Genomic DNA, 18106 nt, shown 5'->3' with positions numbered 1-18106 from the left:
AGGGACTGAGGGTCCCTGAAGCTTAGGTTAGAAATACATGTTTTAGGTTGGGTTCCACCAGAAGCAGACCCTGAGACAATTACTTTAGTGCAGGTAATTTACTAGGGGAGGTGATCCACAGGCGGGGAGTGGGAAGTTAGCCAGGGAAGAAAAGGACCCAATGCAGGTATATGAAGGAGAAGGTTACATGGTGGGCAATGGGCTCAGTCCTGCTGGGGACCTCTGGGAGGCTGTGTAGAGCGTACCTCATACCTTTGGTTGTTTCATCCAAGATGTGAGGGAGCTGAGGTATTGATTCACCACCTCCTATCAGCCATTGGTTGAGGGCTGGGGGGTGGGGTGAATAGTGAAGTGCCCCTGACACTTTCTATATGTCCAGTATGTGAGCTGATGATATCTGGTAGCCAGAGACAGCAGAGATCACAGGTACTTGCAATAGGAAGCTGTCCAGTAGGTGGTTGCCAAGGGGATGTGGGTGGGATACCAACAGTGCCTGCTGCAGTGGCACTGCACAACCACAGAAGTGGTTACTTCTGATCAAGCACCATGTAGTACATTCTCTGCTTGGAGCTTCATGTGCAGTTGTTTAAATTCTCACTGACTCTGGGAGGGAGGGACTAGTATTCTCTTTAGTTTACAGAGAGGTGAAGTCACTTTCCTAAGGTCACACAGTTAGGAAAGGAAGCATCTATTTTGCAAACTCAAGTCATTTTGACTTCAAAGGCCAGAATCTATCTATGCTTTGCTGAAGCTGTGATTTCTTTTTGGACCCTCATGGTAAAGAAGGAAATGAGAAAATGCAAGACAGAGTATTTCTCAGGCAGTGGCTGAGAACAGGAATTCACCACATGCCTTTGAATAAGGCATGATTACTATTAACCCCTATTCTGTCGACAAAGAAACTGAGGCTCAGAGAGGTGACTTACTTGCCAGAGGTCACTCTGCTGGTAAGTGGCCCAGCTGGAATTGGACCTCAGGTTTCTTTGGGTTTTAGCCACTCTTTTTGACTGCCTCAGTTTCCCCATCTGACATAGGAGATGGTTGAAAACATGGTATCCGAGTCTGGCATAGGTAGAATTGTGTCCCACAAAAGAGATGGTGAACTTCTAACCCCCGGTATCTCAGAATGCGATATTTGGGAACAGGGTAATTGCAGATATAATTAGATAAGAAGAGGGTATACTGGAGTAGGGTATACCCTTAATCCAGTATGACGGGTGTCTTCATAAGATGAAGGAAGATAACATGAGGACAGACACACAGGGGGACGGTCACATGATAACAGAGGCAGAGATTGGAGAGATGCAGCTGCAAGCCAAGGGGTGCTGAAGATTGACGGCCACCACTGGAAGCTGGAAGACGCAAGGGAGGATTCTCCCATACAGGCTTCAGAGGGAGCATGGCCCTCCTGCACCTGGAGTTTAGACTCTGAACCTCCAGAACTGTGAGAGAATACATTTCTGTATTTTAAGACTTCTAGTTTGGGGTACTTTTTGTTTGTTTGTTTTGAGATAGGTTCTTGCTCTGTTGCCCATGCTGGAGTGCAGTGGTGCAATCACAGTTCATTGCAGCCTTCACCCCTGGGCTCAAGCAATCCTCCCACCTCAGCCTCCTGAGTAGCTGGGACTACAGGAACATGCCACCCCGCCTGGCTAATTTTTGTATTATTATTATTATTATTTTTGTAGAGACGGGGTTTCACTATGTTGCCCAGGTTTGAGCTCCTGAGCTCAAGCGATCTTCCTGTCTCAGCCTCCCAAAGTGTTGGGATTACAGGTGTAAGCTACTGCACCTGGTCCAGGGCAATTATTATTATGGTGACCCAAGGAACCTAATGGAATCTCCTTCTGGCAGCAAGATTAACGTAGAGCCACTGCCGTTCCCCACCCTGCTCACCCCAAGAAGCACAGTCCAGAGCCTCTGTTGTGTAGATTTCTCATGGGTGATACAGAAGGGGTTGGAGTTGTTGGGAACCCACTGTGGGGGGCAGTGAGAAGCGCTGGTGAGAAAAATTGGCCCAGCCTCAGGAAATCACAATCTTCAGGTAGTGGTGGGAGTGTAATAACAACTTGTACTATCTGATGGCGCTCTCGTAGCTCCAGGTGGAGTGCAGGAACCACAGGACCTGGTGCATTCTGGAAGCACTGTCAGAGACCCAAACTCATCATTAGTGAGGGGAAGGTGAACTCCCAGAAAATGGTGATGGGGGAACTTTTTTTTTAAACAAGATCTCACTCTGTTGCCTGGGCTGGAGTGGAGTGGCGTGATCTTCGCTCATTGTAGCCTCCAACTCCTGGGCTCAAGGTATCCTCTTCTTGCCTTGCCTCTCAAGTAGCTGGGATTACAGCAATGTGCCACCACACCCAGCTAATTTTAAAATTTTCTATGGTATAGATGGGATTTCACTATATTGCCCAGGCTGGTCTCAAACTCCTGGTTTCAAGCAATCCTCCCATCTCTGCCTCCCAAAGTGCTGGGATTCCATTCTTTCTTTATACCTGGCCAATTTTCTTTTGTCTTTTTCTTTTCTTTTCTTTTCTTTTCTTTTCTTTTCTTCTCTCTTCTCTTCTCTTCTTCTCTTCCTCTTCTTCTCTTCTCTTCTCCCCTCCCCTCCTCCCCTCCCTCCCTCCCTCCCCTCCTCTCTCCTCTCTCCTCTCCTCCTTCCTTTCCTTTGTTGGGATCTCACTCTGTCACCCAGGCTGAGTGCAGTGGTCTGAGTCTTGATTCCTGCAACCTCACCTCCTGGGCTTAAGTGATTCTCCTGCCTCAGCCACCCGAGTAGCTGGGATTACAGGCATCCACTATCACGCCTGGCTATTTTTTATTTTTATTTTTAGTAGAGACAAGGTTTCACCATGTTGGCCAGGCTGGTTTTGAACTCCTGACCTTGAGTGATCCTCCTCCCTTGGCCTCCCAAAGTACTGGGATTACAGGTGTGAGTAACCACTCCTAGCCCCAGTTTTGATTTCTAAAGATAAATGCTGGGGAGACTGAGGATGGGATATCCCAGAGGCCAGGCAAAGGAGGGAGGCTTCAGGTGAGGAGAAGCCATGGAAGAGGCGACAAGATGGTGGCTGTCCCAATACTGGCCATTGGTAGTAACAGTGACTGTGGTTATAATTTATAAAATCGTGCCTGAAACTGATCATCTACTGAGCACCAGGATCTGTGCCAAGTATTTTACATGCACTAGCTCATTGAATCCTCACAGCAGGTCTGGGAAGGTGGTATCTACTTTCCTCCCCATTTTACACAAAAGGGAAATTGAGACTCAGAAGAGTTAAGCCACTTACCTGAGGTCACACACAGAGTCCATATTTTTATCTATTTGGCACCTTCAATTTCCTTCCCTCTTCCCCTCCTTCCACCCCTAGCTCTGTCTCCTTATTTCTGCTTGTCCAGACTCCTATACATCCTTCAAAGCCCAGGCCCATCCTTCAAAGCTCCTATATATCCTTCAAAGCCCAAATCTTACTGATTTCCTGGGAGTACTTCCTTAGTAAATTATTGCACTTGAATCTTTGCTTACTATTACTACTGCTATTCACACCACTTATAAAAATTACTATTATATGTCACCTCTTCCGAGAATCCTTCTGTATTCCTCTCCCTATTTTAGTGAGGACTTGCTCTTCTGAATTCTTGAGGCCCCGACTATCATCTTGTTAGACATGTGCTCCTTGGTGGAAGTCTCCATATGTGTACACATGGGTGTATCTGGGAGGCCTGGGGAGCTGGCTGGTGCTTAGGAAGACAGGTTCTGAGCACAGTATTGCTGAGTCTGAAGCCAGCTCTTCTGCTTCTTAGGTGCACGAGCTTGGACAAGTTACTTACCCTCTTGAACCTCAGTTTTTCCATCTAGGAGAAGAATTGATGAGATGATACAGTACATTGTACGGTGCCTAATACATAGTAGGTACCCAATAAATGTTAACTATGATTGTAATTGTCATCCTTATGAGAGAATGAGTCTACCAGTGTGTATGTGATCTTGTACCGTGGCCTCAGTGAACCTGGATTGCCGTTAGTCCATGTGTGTGTTTGTGTGCACACGTGCTGTCTTTCTAAATTGTAATCTCCTTCAAGGTAGGTTCTCCCGCAATACCAATGTCTATCGTGCATTAAAGTCCTCTGACATTTTAGTAGCACAGTCATGTTGGAGTCCACCTAGATCTGCTCCTATCGCCTTTACCAGGGCCACATACCCATCTCTCTGCTCTGGTATGCTTTTCTGCTTATGGCTAGGAGGTGCCTTGGAGTTTACAGCCCTCTAGGATACCCAGGGCTGTTGACTGACTAGTGTGAGACGTGGGGGCCTAACCTCTGCTTCAAGGAAAGTCAAACTCTAATGTGCAATTTATGTTCCTGGGTTCCCTGCAGGACCAGGCTGAGGCTGATCCTTACTTAGTGTTTTTTTGTTTCCTGTCCTGCTTATCTCACTCTCTTACTGATTTTCCCGGGAGCACTTCCTTAGTAAATTATTGCACTTGAATCTTTTGTTCACTATTACTACTACTATTGACACTACTACTAAAAATTGCTATTATAACTCTTACTATTTATTATGACTACTATTGCTACATCAACTACCATTCCTACTAGCACTAATTGCAATTACTACTGTCACTATTATTTTTACCAGTACTACTGTTGCTACTATTTCTGCTACTACTGCCATATTATTATCACTACTAATACTACTTCAGTTACTACTGCCATTACTAGTACTATTAATATCATGTGGTATTAATACCACAATAGCAATATCTTGCTTGCTACTGTTAGGTTGGTGTAAAAGTCATCGTGGTTTTTGCCATTAAAAGTAATGACAGAAACTACAATTACTTTTGCACCATCCTGATACTACTGCAACTACTACTCTTACTAAATACTACTATTACTACTACTATTGTTTCAATGAGTACTATTGCTATGATTACTATTTTCACCTCTACAGTTACTACTTTTATTGCTACCACTATCACTATTACTTCTACTAGTAGGACCAGTAGTCATTTTCATTTGTAGAATATTTGTAAAATCAAATTTTGAATGGGGTCTGCACTCAAACAGTGTTTATGATTACTGATCTCAATGACAACTCACTGAGGTGAATAGTATTATCTCTTTTTCAAAGATGTGAAAACTGAGGCTCAGACGGGCTCCTAGAGACTTGGTCGTATTTTTGCTGTGCAGTTTTGAGCAAATCTGGAGGTGAATGTGGCTCTTCTGTATCTGTACTCAACAAATCTACTCTGGTTCCTCTTTGTAGCTATATATACACACACACACGCACACAAATATACATATATATATAAAAAGTGTGTGTGTGTATATATATGTGTGTGTGTGTGTGTATATATATATATATACACACTTTTTTTTTCTTTTTAAGATGGAGTCTTGCTCTGTTTTAACGTGGAGTCACCTCTGTGGAGGTGGTTTCTGGCTTTTGAGGACTGGCGATGCCACCAACTGGATGTCAGGGTTCATGGGAGTCAGGCTGTCATTAGCAGAATTAGGAAAAAGTCAAGGGTGCAAAGAAAGACAGACACATTTCCCCCAGCACTTCTCTGGATGGGGAAAAAGCGTTGACCAAAGTTCTTAAGTTCTCGATAGAGGAATAAAATTGGAGAGAATAAGAGAAACCATATCATTGTAACAAAGTGAAGTTAAAATTATCACTCTGTTTTTATCCTATTCTAAATTATATATAAATTCAGACTACCTCAATAGAGGCCCAAATACTCCCATTTTAATGCTATATTCTTTTTTTTTTTTTTTGAGTTGAGTCTTGCTCTGTCACCCAGGTTGGATCTCAGCTCGCTGCAACCTTCGCCTCCCAGGTTCAAGCGATTCTCCTGTCTCAAACTCCCCTGCTAGCTGGGATTACAGGCGCACGTCACCACGCCCAACTATTTTTTGTATTTTTTAAGTAGATATGGGGTTTCACCATGTTGGCCAGGCTGGTCTCGAACTCCTGACCTCAAGTGGTCTACTCACCTCGGCATCCCAAAGTGCTGGGCTTACAGGCATGAGCCGCCATACCCAGTCTTAATGCCATATTCTATATTTAATAGAAATGTGTTAAAAACAAGGAAATATCTTGCTAAATCATTAAAAGAGGTGTCTGTAAAACCGCAGACAGAGAGAGAGAGAGAGAGAGAGAGAGACCCTTTTCATCTCCTTGTCATGCAATCTCCCCAAAGTTTGTCTTTGTTTAGCTGGTCCTATTTCTTGCATTTCTTATATTTAACTGAGGTGGTGTCCTGTCTTAGTTTGCGATCCCCGCCAAGTGGAGCCTGAGAGGAGGGCTTGGATGCAGGAGAGTCGGCTGGAAGGAGACACAGGAAGCAGGAGTGAGGGAGCGGGGAGATGAGGAAGAAAAGCAGGCTACCTTATGAGGGCATAATACCTATGTGTAGCTGGTTATCACTGGGGGAAACTGAGACTCTAGCCTGCAAGACATCCTCTGAGGAGCCCTGCAGAATGTGCCTCAGAATTGCCCCCCTGAGGGATGGGGGCATTTATCCCTCAACTCCTCATCCCCTAGCAGAGGGCCAGCCCTGGGGACGTGAGTGCCTTGTACTTGTTGGCTGCACCTAGTGGAGAACTGAGCTGCTTCTGCATCTTTGGAGAAGTCCCTAAGGCAGAAAAGTGGAGTCGTTTCCTGGCTGCTTCTTGCGAAGAGTGTTACTAGCCTGCGTGAAACGGTGTGCCACAGCGATGCAGAAATCGGAGGTGGTTCAAAGGCCTGAAATGCAGGCAAACAATCTCCCATTAGGCATAAATGCTGAGGGTGTCAGCAGGCTTAGTGTGGAATCATGGTTAGCACTGGAGCCACACTGCCCGGGCTGGAATTTCAGCACTGTTCTGTGTCATTGGAGGGCCTCTCTGAATTTCAGTTTCCTTATCTGTGCAATGAGAACAACCGCAGTGCCTCCATCGTGGGATGAATATTAGTTGGAGTAAGACACAGGAAGCTCTCGGCCCAGCCAGAAGCACAGAGGAGGTGCTCGGTGAGCGTTTCCTGTTGTCCCTGTTGTCCGGACACAGGCTTTGAATTCTGATGACTTGGTGGTAGGAGAAAGGGGCAGACGTGGATATTCTTTCCTGGACACTCAGGAAAGTTAGGAAACAAAGGAGAGAGATAAAAGGCAATCTCAGCTCCAGCCAAATGGACCAGGAAGGATTTTGCCATTTCAGGGACTTACCCCTGGCTCATGTTAGTGATTTGCTTGGAGCATGGGTTACCTACCCTCCCTGGAGCCCCTCTTCCTCCTCCTCCCCAAGTCTTCACCCACCTCCCCTGCCCCAGAGCAGCACCTCCACCAATTCTCCTCGTTAACCGTAAACACAAATCCTGTTATTCGCCCCTCTCGCGGCACTTGCCCCTTGATTTAAGCCACCTTCCCTTCCCCTTTCATCAGCCCTGGGCCCCTCCCGTCATACATCTTCTCGTTTATCTCCTTCCCCTCGGTCTCCAGCTTTCCCTGCACCGATCGATGCATTGCAGGGAGATGGCAGGCGGCCTGCCAGGCCTTCGCAGTCTGCTCTTCTTCTGGGGAGCCCGGGCCAGTATTTCTTGTTAAGCTTCTGTCTGGCTGTGTTCGGTTTCTCATTAGCTTTCTGCTGGGGCGCGGTAGTATTTCTTGCTCCTCAGCCGCACAGCCTGGAGATGCCTAGTAATTCTTAAATGGCGAGGTGGAGAGGTGCATCTTTAGAGCACTCTGGGTTCCATCTGGCTGTGGCTTGGAAAGGGGGAGTAAGAGAAAGCGTCCCTTGGTGGTCACAGGTGGATGGGTCTTGGCAGGTCCCTCAGTCACACCGTGCCTTTGCTCAGCACCGTGAGTTAGCGCCTGTCCCTGTGGTTGTCACCACCACCTCAATTTTGCATCCCCGTCATTGAACTGACTCTGATCTGGGTTCCCCAGAGCCAGCTGCCTCCCTATGTCGTCGCTGGAAAGACTCAGATGTGGGCCTGACTCAGGTTCCTCACCTGTGAAATGAGGTGCATGCTCTCTCTCTCTCTTTCTCTCACCTTCTCCCTTTTCTTTATTTATTTAACAAACATAAAACATGTAAACAGGATTCATTATGTCCCAGATAGTCTTCTGAGAACTTGATAAACATTAACACATTTAAATTCTCCTAGTCACCCTATGATAAAGAGACAATCGTTGTGTCTGTTTTACAGATGAAATACTGTGGCACAGAGAAGACAAGCAACTCACCCAAGGTGGCACAGCTAGTAAGCAGAAGAGCCGGGATTTGAACCCAGGTAGTTTGACTCTGGAGCATACACTCTCTTAAGAGATGGCTTCTTTTCGTGGTTTCTGGTCTCCTTAGAGTCCAAAATGCTGATATAGGCGATTCTCATTATTCGTGCTAGTTATGCTCTATAAAGTTGCTGCGATCACTGAATTAGTGAAAACTGACCCATTGCTTCTAGATTGTCAACTGATCAACACATAACCAAGTTTTATGTGTGTTTCTGTTTAAAGATACCTTATTTAATATTTATTGTTGGGTTATTAAATGTTGAACTCACAGCCGCAAGCACTGTTACTCATGTCTGAGTGAAGCTAACCAAATGCATGCATTTTCTCTGTAAGGCACCTCATGACTTTCTTAGGTTTAGGAACACGAGACAGCGCTTCAACACCGTGCCTGGGCCCCTTTTAAACAGCAAAATCACCAAAAGCAACAAAACACACAAAACTAAATAGACTGCAAAAAGGACTAGCTAATAGTATGAGAGCTGAAATAAGACAGCCTTGCTCAGCCGCAGCCGAAAACACGTGTGTGAGGGACTCGTCTGTTTCACTACATTGCCAGTACTCATGGAAGAGTTGTGGGTATTGATTTTGGGGTTAGAAATAAATTTTACCAAGTAGGTGAATTTGCAAAAACAGAACCCCTGAATAATGATGATCGACTCTATCTTGCATTATTATTTCCCTGCTCAAACACCTTGTGAGGCTCCCTCCTGTCTATTAAATTAACTATAAACTTCACCTGCCTGCCTTTCAAAGGCTTTGATAATCTGACCGCACTCCATCTATTAAAAAACTTATTTCTGGCTAGCTGCAGTGGCTCACACCTGTAATCCCAGCACTTTGGGAGGCCAAGGCAGGAAGATTGCTTGAGCCCAGGAATTTGAGACCAGCCTGGGCAACATAGTGTGACCTCATCTCTGCAAAAAATAAAAATTAGCTGGGCATGGTGGAGTGTGCTGGTAGTCCCAGCTACTAGGGAGGCTGAGATGGGAGGATCACTGGAGCCCAGGAGTTCGAGGCTGCAGTGAGCTACGATTGTGCCACTGCACTCTAGCCTGGCAACAGAGCAAGACTCTGTTGCAAACAAACAAACAAAACCAAACCTTATTTCCCATTACTCCCAAAAGGGCCATTTTCTTTTCCGGTGGGTTGGCGGCTCCTCTTCCTCACTAGTCTACCGAGAACCAGCTCTGTCGTGCCTCCACACCTGTGCTCCTACTATTTCGCCCCAGGCATGGTCTCCCTTCCCAACTTGTCTACCAAGTCCTACAGTTTAAAGGCTGGATCAAAGTTCTTCTTATTTATTTCAAAATTTTCAAAATTAATTAATTAATTAATTTTTTTTTTTAAAGAGACAGACTCTTGCTATGTTCCCCAGGCTGGAATGCTGTGGCTATTCACAGGCATCATCACAGCTCATTGCAGCCTCGATCTCCTGGCCTCAAGTGATCCTCTGGTCTCTGCCTCCTGAGTAGCTGGGACTACAGGCGTGCACCACTGTGCCTGGTTTAAAGTTCTTTGTGCAGTTGATTTATCCCTTCTTGGATGCCGTACACCCATATCATAGTGGAGGTTAATTGAAAATAAAATGTCTTTTTGTGATTCTCCGACAGGCAGCCCACCTGGGAGGAATTTTCCGGAGATCACTGTCTGATGACCCTGTCTGGGAATTGGAGCCATCCAAGTTACACTGACCGTGTTTGGGTTGGGATATTGAGGAGGCTGTGGTTAAAAGTATACGATGGGAGATCATATTGTACTTGTGAGTGAGATCCGGCTGGAGGAATGTTTTAGTTCTTCAGAAATACCAGCGGGTCTCTGTAAGTAACATAGGTTGGTGAGCCAAGCACAATGAGATCATTGAGGTGTCCCAGCAAGAATTGATCTGTTTAGAGAAGAGACATTGCTTCTCTTTTTAAAAAAAATTTTTAAACTTTTTATTTTTAAATTTGCTGCCTTTAACAAGCTGCTTCTAACAGCCTCAGGGCGAGGGGCCCATGAGTGCAAGGACAGGAGAGGGGTCTGCACGTTCTACTTGGGTAGGGCTTGGAGCATCCCAGGAGTGCAGGGGCCTCCTCTCTGGGATCCAGTTTAACCCTGATGACATCCCCTATGCAGCAAATAACTCCAAGTAGCCAGCAGCAACTGGTCCACACCACAGTCTGTGAGAGGTTGCTCACGCCTTGCCTGTTTTCCTACCTCTTCATCCTAAGGAAAAAGACCCACAGTCTGAGTGCCCTGTTCTGGGACATAGGTGGGGAACAGGCAGGAATGGGAGGTGGAGAGCACTTTCTTCTGCACCCATTAAATAGATGCCTTTTATTTTTGATGCAAGGCCTCCCTCTGTCACCCAGACTGGAGGGCAATGGCGCAGTCGTGGCTCACTGCTGCCTCAGTCTCCAGATGGCTCAAGCCATCCTCCCCCATCAACCGTCCAAGTATCTGGATTTACAGGTGCATGCCACCATGCCCAGCTAATTTTTTCTATTTTTTTGTAGAGATGGGCTTTCACTATTTTGCCCAGGCTAGTCTCCAACTTCTGGGCTCAACCGATCCACCCTCCTCGGCCTCCCAAGTCCTAGGATTATAGGTGTGAGCCACTGCGCCTGGCCTCCTTGCCTTTTGAAAGTATCTGTTGTTAATAGTATTCAGTTGGGTTGAACCTTGCTAGGGACCAATGTGAATTTGCATACATTAGTCTATGCAAATTTGCATACCATCAGCAAATTTGTGGTGCGCAGAACTTCAGAAATAGAAGGAAGCTAAGGGGGGTGTCAAATGCAGCTTCTTTTTTTACCTGAAAAGAAACCGAAGTCCAGCTCAGGGGAGGTCCCACAGCTAATTCTTATGGGGAGACAGACCCAGGGACATCATGGTGCCCCCAAGATTAGTACTGCCCCTCGAACATCCATATTTTCTGTCCCTAGCCCATTGGAACCCCTTAAAGTTGGTCCCTCGAGCTTGGGTGATAGCACAGGTGATGGAAAGTAGGCAGGCTTACCATTGAAGCTCCAACCTAGCTCTGCACCACATCGGCTGTGTGACCTTGAGCAAATCACTTAACCACTCTGAGCCTGACATTTGTAAATATCAAGGTAGCAATGCCCTCTTCACTGCCCTGTTGTGACAAATAAGATATATTCCATAGATATGATCCATGTAATATTAAACTACCATTTACTGAGTCTCCCCTATGGCAAGCACCTAGTAGGTGCTCAAAAACTCCCAGTCCTTTCTTCCCCTCCCTTAATGTGTCACTGCATCCGGGTAATTTATGCCTATTTCCTGTGTTCCTTTGAGAAGTGCATGTCATGCTCTGCACAAAAGTGACTCTTACGGTGGCATTTCAAGCATCATGGCAGGGTGCTCAGATGTTGGTGGATATATTTTAAGCTGGGGTGCAAGGTGGGCACTCTCAGGGACTCTCATGCGTGTCTTGAGCCCTTCCTGTGAACCTGACTGACCGTGGCTTCTGTGCCATTTTCATTCCAGCCAAGAATGTTCTGAAACGAAGCCGATATCTGAGGGATCCAGGATGCCTGTGCCCCTCTCTTACCCTGTCTCAGGGGATGATTTAGGCACCAAGAATTTTCCTTATGGTTGCAAGATGATTAAAAAAATCACACACTCAGATGCTTTTCTGAGGGTGACATTTTTCACAGCCCCTCTCCCTCCTCCATAGATTTCCTGGGTTCCATCCAGCTCTGGCTCTAGCTCGCTCCGTGATTCTGGACAAGTCACTTCATCTCTCCAAGCCTTGTCTATAAAGTAGGGATAATACTCCTTCCCACTTCAGAGAGTCATTAGGGGATTAAACTGTGACCCATATGTAGTCAAGGGTCCAGCACACACTGACAACTCACCAAATATTAGCCATCACTCCAAACTAAGAAGGCAGGGTTCCAGTTGGGTGTGGTGGTTCATATCTGTAATCCCAGCACTTTGGGAGGCTGAGGCGGGCAGATCATGAGGTCAAGAGATCGAGACCATCCTGGCCAACGTGGTGAAACCCCATCTCTATTAAAAATACAAAAATTAGCTGGGTGTGGTGGCACACACCTGTAGTCCCAGCTACTCAGGAGGCTGAGGCAGGAGAATTGCTTGAACCTGGGAGGCGGAGGTTGCCGTGAGCCAAGATCGTGCTATTGCACTCCAGCCTGGCAACAGAGTGAGAATCCGTTAAAAAAAAAAAAAAAAAGGCAGGATTCCATTAACTTCCAGAAGGTAGACTGTCTTAGATATTGGGCAATTCCCTTTCCTCCTCTAGGCCTCAGCTTTCCTATCTGAAAAATGGGAGTAGGACAAGGGAACTGGATCACAGGCCTTAACATGACATTCTGTGGTTATTAAATAAGGCCCCACAAAGACAGTGTCGGGGACCAAGGAGCTCAGGCCGCCTGCTCCACCTTTGCCACCTGCAAGACTGTATACTCCAGCCAGTAAGGACCTCACTGTTCTCACTCACTAGTGTGTCCTCAGCCCCAGCCCAGAGACTCTGGCTAAGGGCTGACACATAATAAATCCACGTGAATGGATGGACGCAGGAACTCCGCTCTGATCTGTTTTATCTGCTGAGTTTTGCATACAATTTTGTTTGAACAAAGAACCACTTGGTTTATCTATCAGTCAGGGCTCAGCAAGAAACACATGGCGCATACATAATTGGGATAATTTGAGGACTGTTTAGTAAAGGAACTGTTTACAAAGGTGTGGGGAGAGTGTAGGGAACCTACACAGGAGGGTATAATTGGGGTCTAGCGTCAGCGGGTGCCATCATCATTCCTAACCAGATGAGGGAAGGTTAAGAGTTAAGGGGAGAAGGTGCCGAGGGAGAAAAGATCCTTGGCTGAGACCTTCAGTGAAGGGATGCAGCCAATCCTCAGAGACTCTGGCCGGCAGGAGCAGGGGGAACAAGGACCCTGACTCCATCTACCCTGCCCCTGATTTCCTTCTGGGCCTCCAGTTGGCAGAACCAAATCAGAAGGTGGAGGGCAAGACAGTCCACTGAAGTCCACATGGGGAGAAGGGTGGAGAGGCAATCTGGGGGTTGTATGGGGGGCACAAAAAAAGATGCCCGACACAGATGGCCAGCACCGCTTCCCCTGCCACCTGCCCCCACCCTCACACCGCACAACACACTCACAGCACAGGACCAGAGAGCAGATCTCTACTTTCTAAGGATCTTTTCAGGTCTGACCTGCAGATTCTTCCGTTTTAAATCAAGGCTAAAATATATCGAGGCTTACTGAGGTCTAGCGGCAGCTCAGCGTTATCAGTGGGTTGGGTAGTGCTTACTGGTCTGGTACTAATGGCACAATTTTATTGCATTTAGGTCAAATTGTGCCTCAATTCCAATGTCGTATTTTTGGGTCATGGGTCTCCTCTCTCTTTCTTTTCTAAATGTGCAGGAGTATTCCTCCTGGTCCTTTGGGATGCTGACAGAGGAGCAGATATACAGCATCTCTGCCATGATATAAGGGCTGCTGCGGTGCACAACTGTCTCCCTAGAAGGTACTGCAGGGGTGTAAAACTTCTTCTCCCTGCATTGTCAGCGCATGTCCCCGTGGATGTCTGCTGGCTTTTTCAAAAATCCTTGTAGAACAGTGGTTCTCAAATGGTGATTTTGTCCCCCTCACCCCAGGGGACCTTTGGCAATATCTTGAGATGTTTTTGGTTGCCGTGATTGAGGAGGTGCTACCTGCATCTGCTGGGCAGAGGCCAGGGATGCTGTTCAACATCCCACAATGCACAGGACAATCTTCTCTACAGCAATGAATTATCCAGTCCACAATCTCAATAGCACCAATATTGAGAAACCCTGTTGAAGATGGAGTCTATCCATGGGGCATTGATCTTGGAGTCTCCCCCTTCCTGAATACTTGAAGTCCCTCTGCAGACTCTTGGATACCTCCAGCAATGGGGAACTCACCACCTGTTTTGAAGCCAGGCAGGTCTGGGCTCTTCTTGTGACTGTGTGACTCTGGATTTTCCCACAGGTGGGAGTGGCTCCACCACCTTGAGCTTCAGTTTCCCCCAGTGCCATGGGATTAGCAGCAGCCCTGCCTCACAGACGGTGCGAGGATGAAATGAGATGATGTGCCAGAGTTGGCTGGTGCGGTGCAGGGTATACAGAGAGTGCTCAATAAACGTTCCCTGCTGCGAATGCCCTGTCCTGGTTCACTCGCCTGCATTGTGGAGCAGATGAACGGTAGGGTTTCTTTTGTCTCCAAAAATGAAGCACTGAGTGAAGAATAACGTGTAGGTCTTTGGGGGAACTTTCCCCTTTGGGGTTCTTTCCCTGTAATATTTGCTCATGAACATTTTGGCTGAATCATCTCTGTGGGTGTTGGAAGGAAGCCTTCTAGCCTGGTTTTATGACAGTCTGTGAAGGGAGAATCAGAATTCCTAAAGAAGGAAGCAGTGGGGTGTCAGTTAAGTTGGGAAGCTGATGGCTCTGAGGGCCACCATTCATCACATTTCATTGAGGGGCAGCTCTACTTGGCTGCCAAAGGGTGGGCTTGGGACCCAGCAGGGCCTAGCTCGGGAGACCGGGGTTGGTGGGATGTGAGAGGGGGAACGGCCATCCCCGAAGTGTCCCAACATCTGGGTCCAGAGAGCCCTGTACTCCTGGAGGAATTGCTCAGCACTCTGTATCTGCTCTCCCAAATGCACGGCTCTGGGGAGATATGTAGGGCTTGGGGAGGAAGTATGTGCAGGGCTCAGGCCCGGGTCCATGGACTTTGAGAAATGACGCTTCCCTTCATTCTCATAATTGCTTAAAGCCCTCCTTCCGTGCAGGCTCCATGCTCATTCTCTCATCTTGTTCTACAATTATCCCGTTTAGTGGATGAAAAGATTAAGGCCTGGAGAGGTGATGCCCCTTTCTGAGGTCACACAAATGAGAAGTGGCATGGCTGGGACTCATTCCAGGTGGCCGGGCTCCGGAGTCTGCTCCTGTGTCTCCGGCTCTGCTGTGCTGGCTTCTCCTGCAGAGCCTGCCTGTGGCTTGGGTATCAGCATGCACCTCAGCCCTCCTCCATCCATTTCCCCTTAGCCCAGGATCCTCCAGTCTATGCGAGAAACCAACTGTTGACAACATTTAATCTCTCCTGGAGATTAGTGATAATTTGTGGCCTCACCAAGGTGGGGAGAGTTATTATTCAAAGTACATATAAAGTCAAGAATGTAAGATAGAAAGCAGTGTGACCAAGGGCATGGAACCTGTGGAGCAGAGGGACATGGCGGGGATGGACAGGCCAGGGAGCCCAGACCTGTGGGAAGGAGTTACTCAACATTTCACATCTACCTGCTGTTCCCTAGGACAGGGACCTGCGGGTTTTTGAGGGACCAGATGGAAGAATGTGGGAAGTGTGGGTTTATGGGGAGACAAGAGAACAATGAGAGACGAGAGAGAGAATCCAAGAAGAGACGGAAGAAGGGGAGCAAAGAGGGGAGGGTGAGGGGGAAAGGGACCAGAGAGAAGAGATGACAAATAAGGGTGACCATGACTGCACTGACCTCCTGTTGTGGGATGGATGCTGTACTAAACACTCCTGCCTGCTTTACCTCACGTCCTTAGGACAATGTGATAATGCAGGTTCATTTATTCCCATTCTACAGATCAGAACACAGGTTCAAGTGAGCTTCCCCAAGTTGGAGAACTAGCCAGCAACCAAGGCTGTGATTCAAATCCAAGATCAACACACCAGGGGAGAGATTTCTGCTTTTCCCCACTTGTCTTAGTCTGTTTGAGCTGCTATCAGAGAATACCTGAGACTAAGTAATTCACATGCAGAAATGTATTGCTCACAGCTCTGGAGACTGAGAGGTACAAAATCAAGGTGCTGGCAGACTTGGAGATTCTGATTCCAAGATAGTGCCTGGAATGCTGCATCCTCCAAAGGGGAGGAACAAAACACTTCATCTTCACATGGCAGAAGGCAAAAAAGAGGCAAAAGAGAGCCAAACTCATCCTTTATAATGGCATCGATCCCACTCATGAGGGCAGAACCCTCATGACCCATCCACCTACCAAAAGTCCCATCTCTCTCCACTGTTCCAACAGCAGTTAAATGTCAACACGAGTTTTGGAGACACACATTCAAACCCTAGTGCTGCTGGAAGGTTTTCTCCTAGGGTGTGTTTGAAGGAGCATAGGATATGGGGGTAAAGTCACCTGGGTTCAAGTTCCACCCCTGCCTTGTGTGCGCTCATTGGGCAGCATTGGGGCCAATGAAGTTCTCAATGGGGCCAATGGAATTCTCACTGGAACCAATAAAGCCAGTCCCTGGGAGGTGGCTCCCTGCCTCTTGTGCGCCAGGTAACCTTGGACCTATTCTGTCACCCGTCTGAGCCTTATGTTCTTCGCCTATTAGAAATAGTAAGATAAACCTTCACAAGGTGGTTGTGAGGACTGAGTCAGCTGATCCCCGGGAAAGTGGTGTCTACATTTTAAAGTGTTGTGCTTGCACAAGGGATTCTATTCATCATCACTGTTTCTGGTTTCTAGAACCTGGGTTTTCCCCAGACTCCCCGAGGCGCAAGATCAACCTGGTAACATATGTTACTCTGCAGGTAGCAGCCCTGTACCTGCAGCCCGCTCTCATTTCCACCAGCCGGAGTTGCTACTCATTGTAGCAACCATGTGTTTCTTTCCACTGCTGGAGCCTCTGGTGTCCCCTGCTGGGCCACTGTCCTTGTGCCCTGTCATCCCAGACCTGCTTTCTGCCCTACTGGGACTACAGGTCTGCATGGATCCCCTAGGTTGCATTTTCTGCTTTGTGTGATTTTTATACTTATTGCTCTCAATATAGTTAATTCTACATAAGACTGTAGGGTCCCATGTCCTGGTTGTTGTACATCTTCTAAGTAGGTGGCCATGGTAAAGAGCTTATATGGTTTCTTCACTTGCTCACCATTAACTGAGTCATTTATTTAACTCTTTGGTTATTTGCGCATCTACCCATCCAATGGTCATTTCATTTATTTCAGCAACATTCAACAGACTTTTACTCAGCATTTATTATGTACAGTTGCTGAACAGATAAATACAGTAACTGCCTTTTTCTTTTGAATCAGTGTCTCACTCTGTCACCCAGACTAGAGTGCAGTGGTGCAATTATGACTCACTGCAGGCTGGAACTCCCAGGCTCAAGCAATCCTCCCACCTCAGCCTCCCAAGTAGTCAGGACTACAGGGGCAAACCTCTATACCCAGCTATTTTTTTTTTTTCATTTTTTATCTTTTATAGAGATGGGGTCTTTCTATGTCATCCAGGATTGTCTTGAACACCTAAGTACCATTTTTAAAATGTGGTAAAATCCATATAACAGGAATGTCACCATGTTAACCATTTTTAAGTGTACAATGTAGTGGCATCAATTACATTCACGATGTTGTGCAACCCTCAGCACTATCTGTTTCCAAATCTTCACCCCAAACAGAAACTCTGTACCCAGTAAGCAATAATTCCCTGTTCCTCCTTACTCCCCAGTCCCTGGTAACCTCCAATTTGCATTCTATCTCTGCAAATTTGCCTATTCTGGATATTTCAGATAAGTGGAATCATACAGTATTTATCTTTTGTGTCTGGCTTATTTCACTTAGCGTAATATTTTCAAGGTTCAATCATGATGTAGCATATACCAGGACATCATTCTTTTTATGTCTTAATAATATTTAATCATATGGATATATCATGTTTTATTCACCCATTTGTCTGTCAATGGACACTTGGGTCGTTTGCACCTTTTAGCTATTATGAATAATACTGCTCTGAACATTTGTGTACAAGTATCTGTTTGAATGACTGTTTCCAATTCTTTTGT

The 18106-nt window shown here is 46.6% G+C and overlaps 1 long non-coding RNA gene across 3 annotated transcripts in view; it reads left to right on the top strand.

Annotated features, from left to right (window-relative positions):
- Positions 1–16652, top strand: part of LOC101011575 — a 70073-nt gene extending 53421 nt beyond the window's left edge. The window contains exons 7-10 of one of the 3 annotated variants that reach the window (XR_002515345.2): positions 8198–8281; positions 9893–10099; positions 13688–14487; positions 15900–16652. This is a non-coding gene — a long non-coding RNA (uncharacterized LOC101011575). The remainder of the gene's footprint in view (positions 1–8197; positions 8282–9892; positions 10100–13687; positions 14488–15899) is intronic. The other 2 variants (XR_002515344.2, XR_002515346.2) reach the window with 2 other exon arrangements.
- Positions 16653–18106: the final 1454 nt, after the last annotated feature.

This window comes from Papio anubis, chromosome 16 (genome assembly GCF_008728515.1).
Source record: "Papio anubis isolate 15944 chromosome 16, Panubis1.0, whole genome shotgun sequence".
NCBI lineage: Eukaryota > Metazoa > Chordata > Mammalia > Primates > Cercopithecidae > Papio > Papio anubis.
The sequence above is the reverse complement of the archived record's forward strand: the minus strand, read 5'-3'. Positions and strand labels throughout refer to the sequence as shown.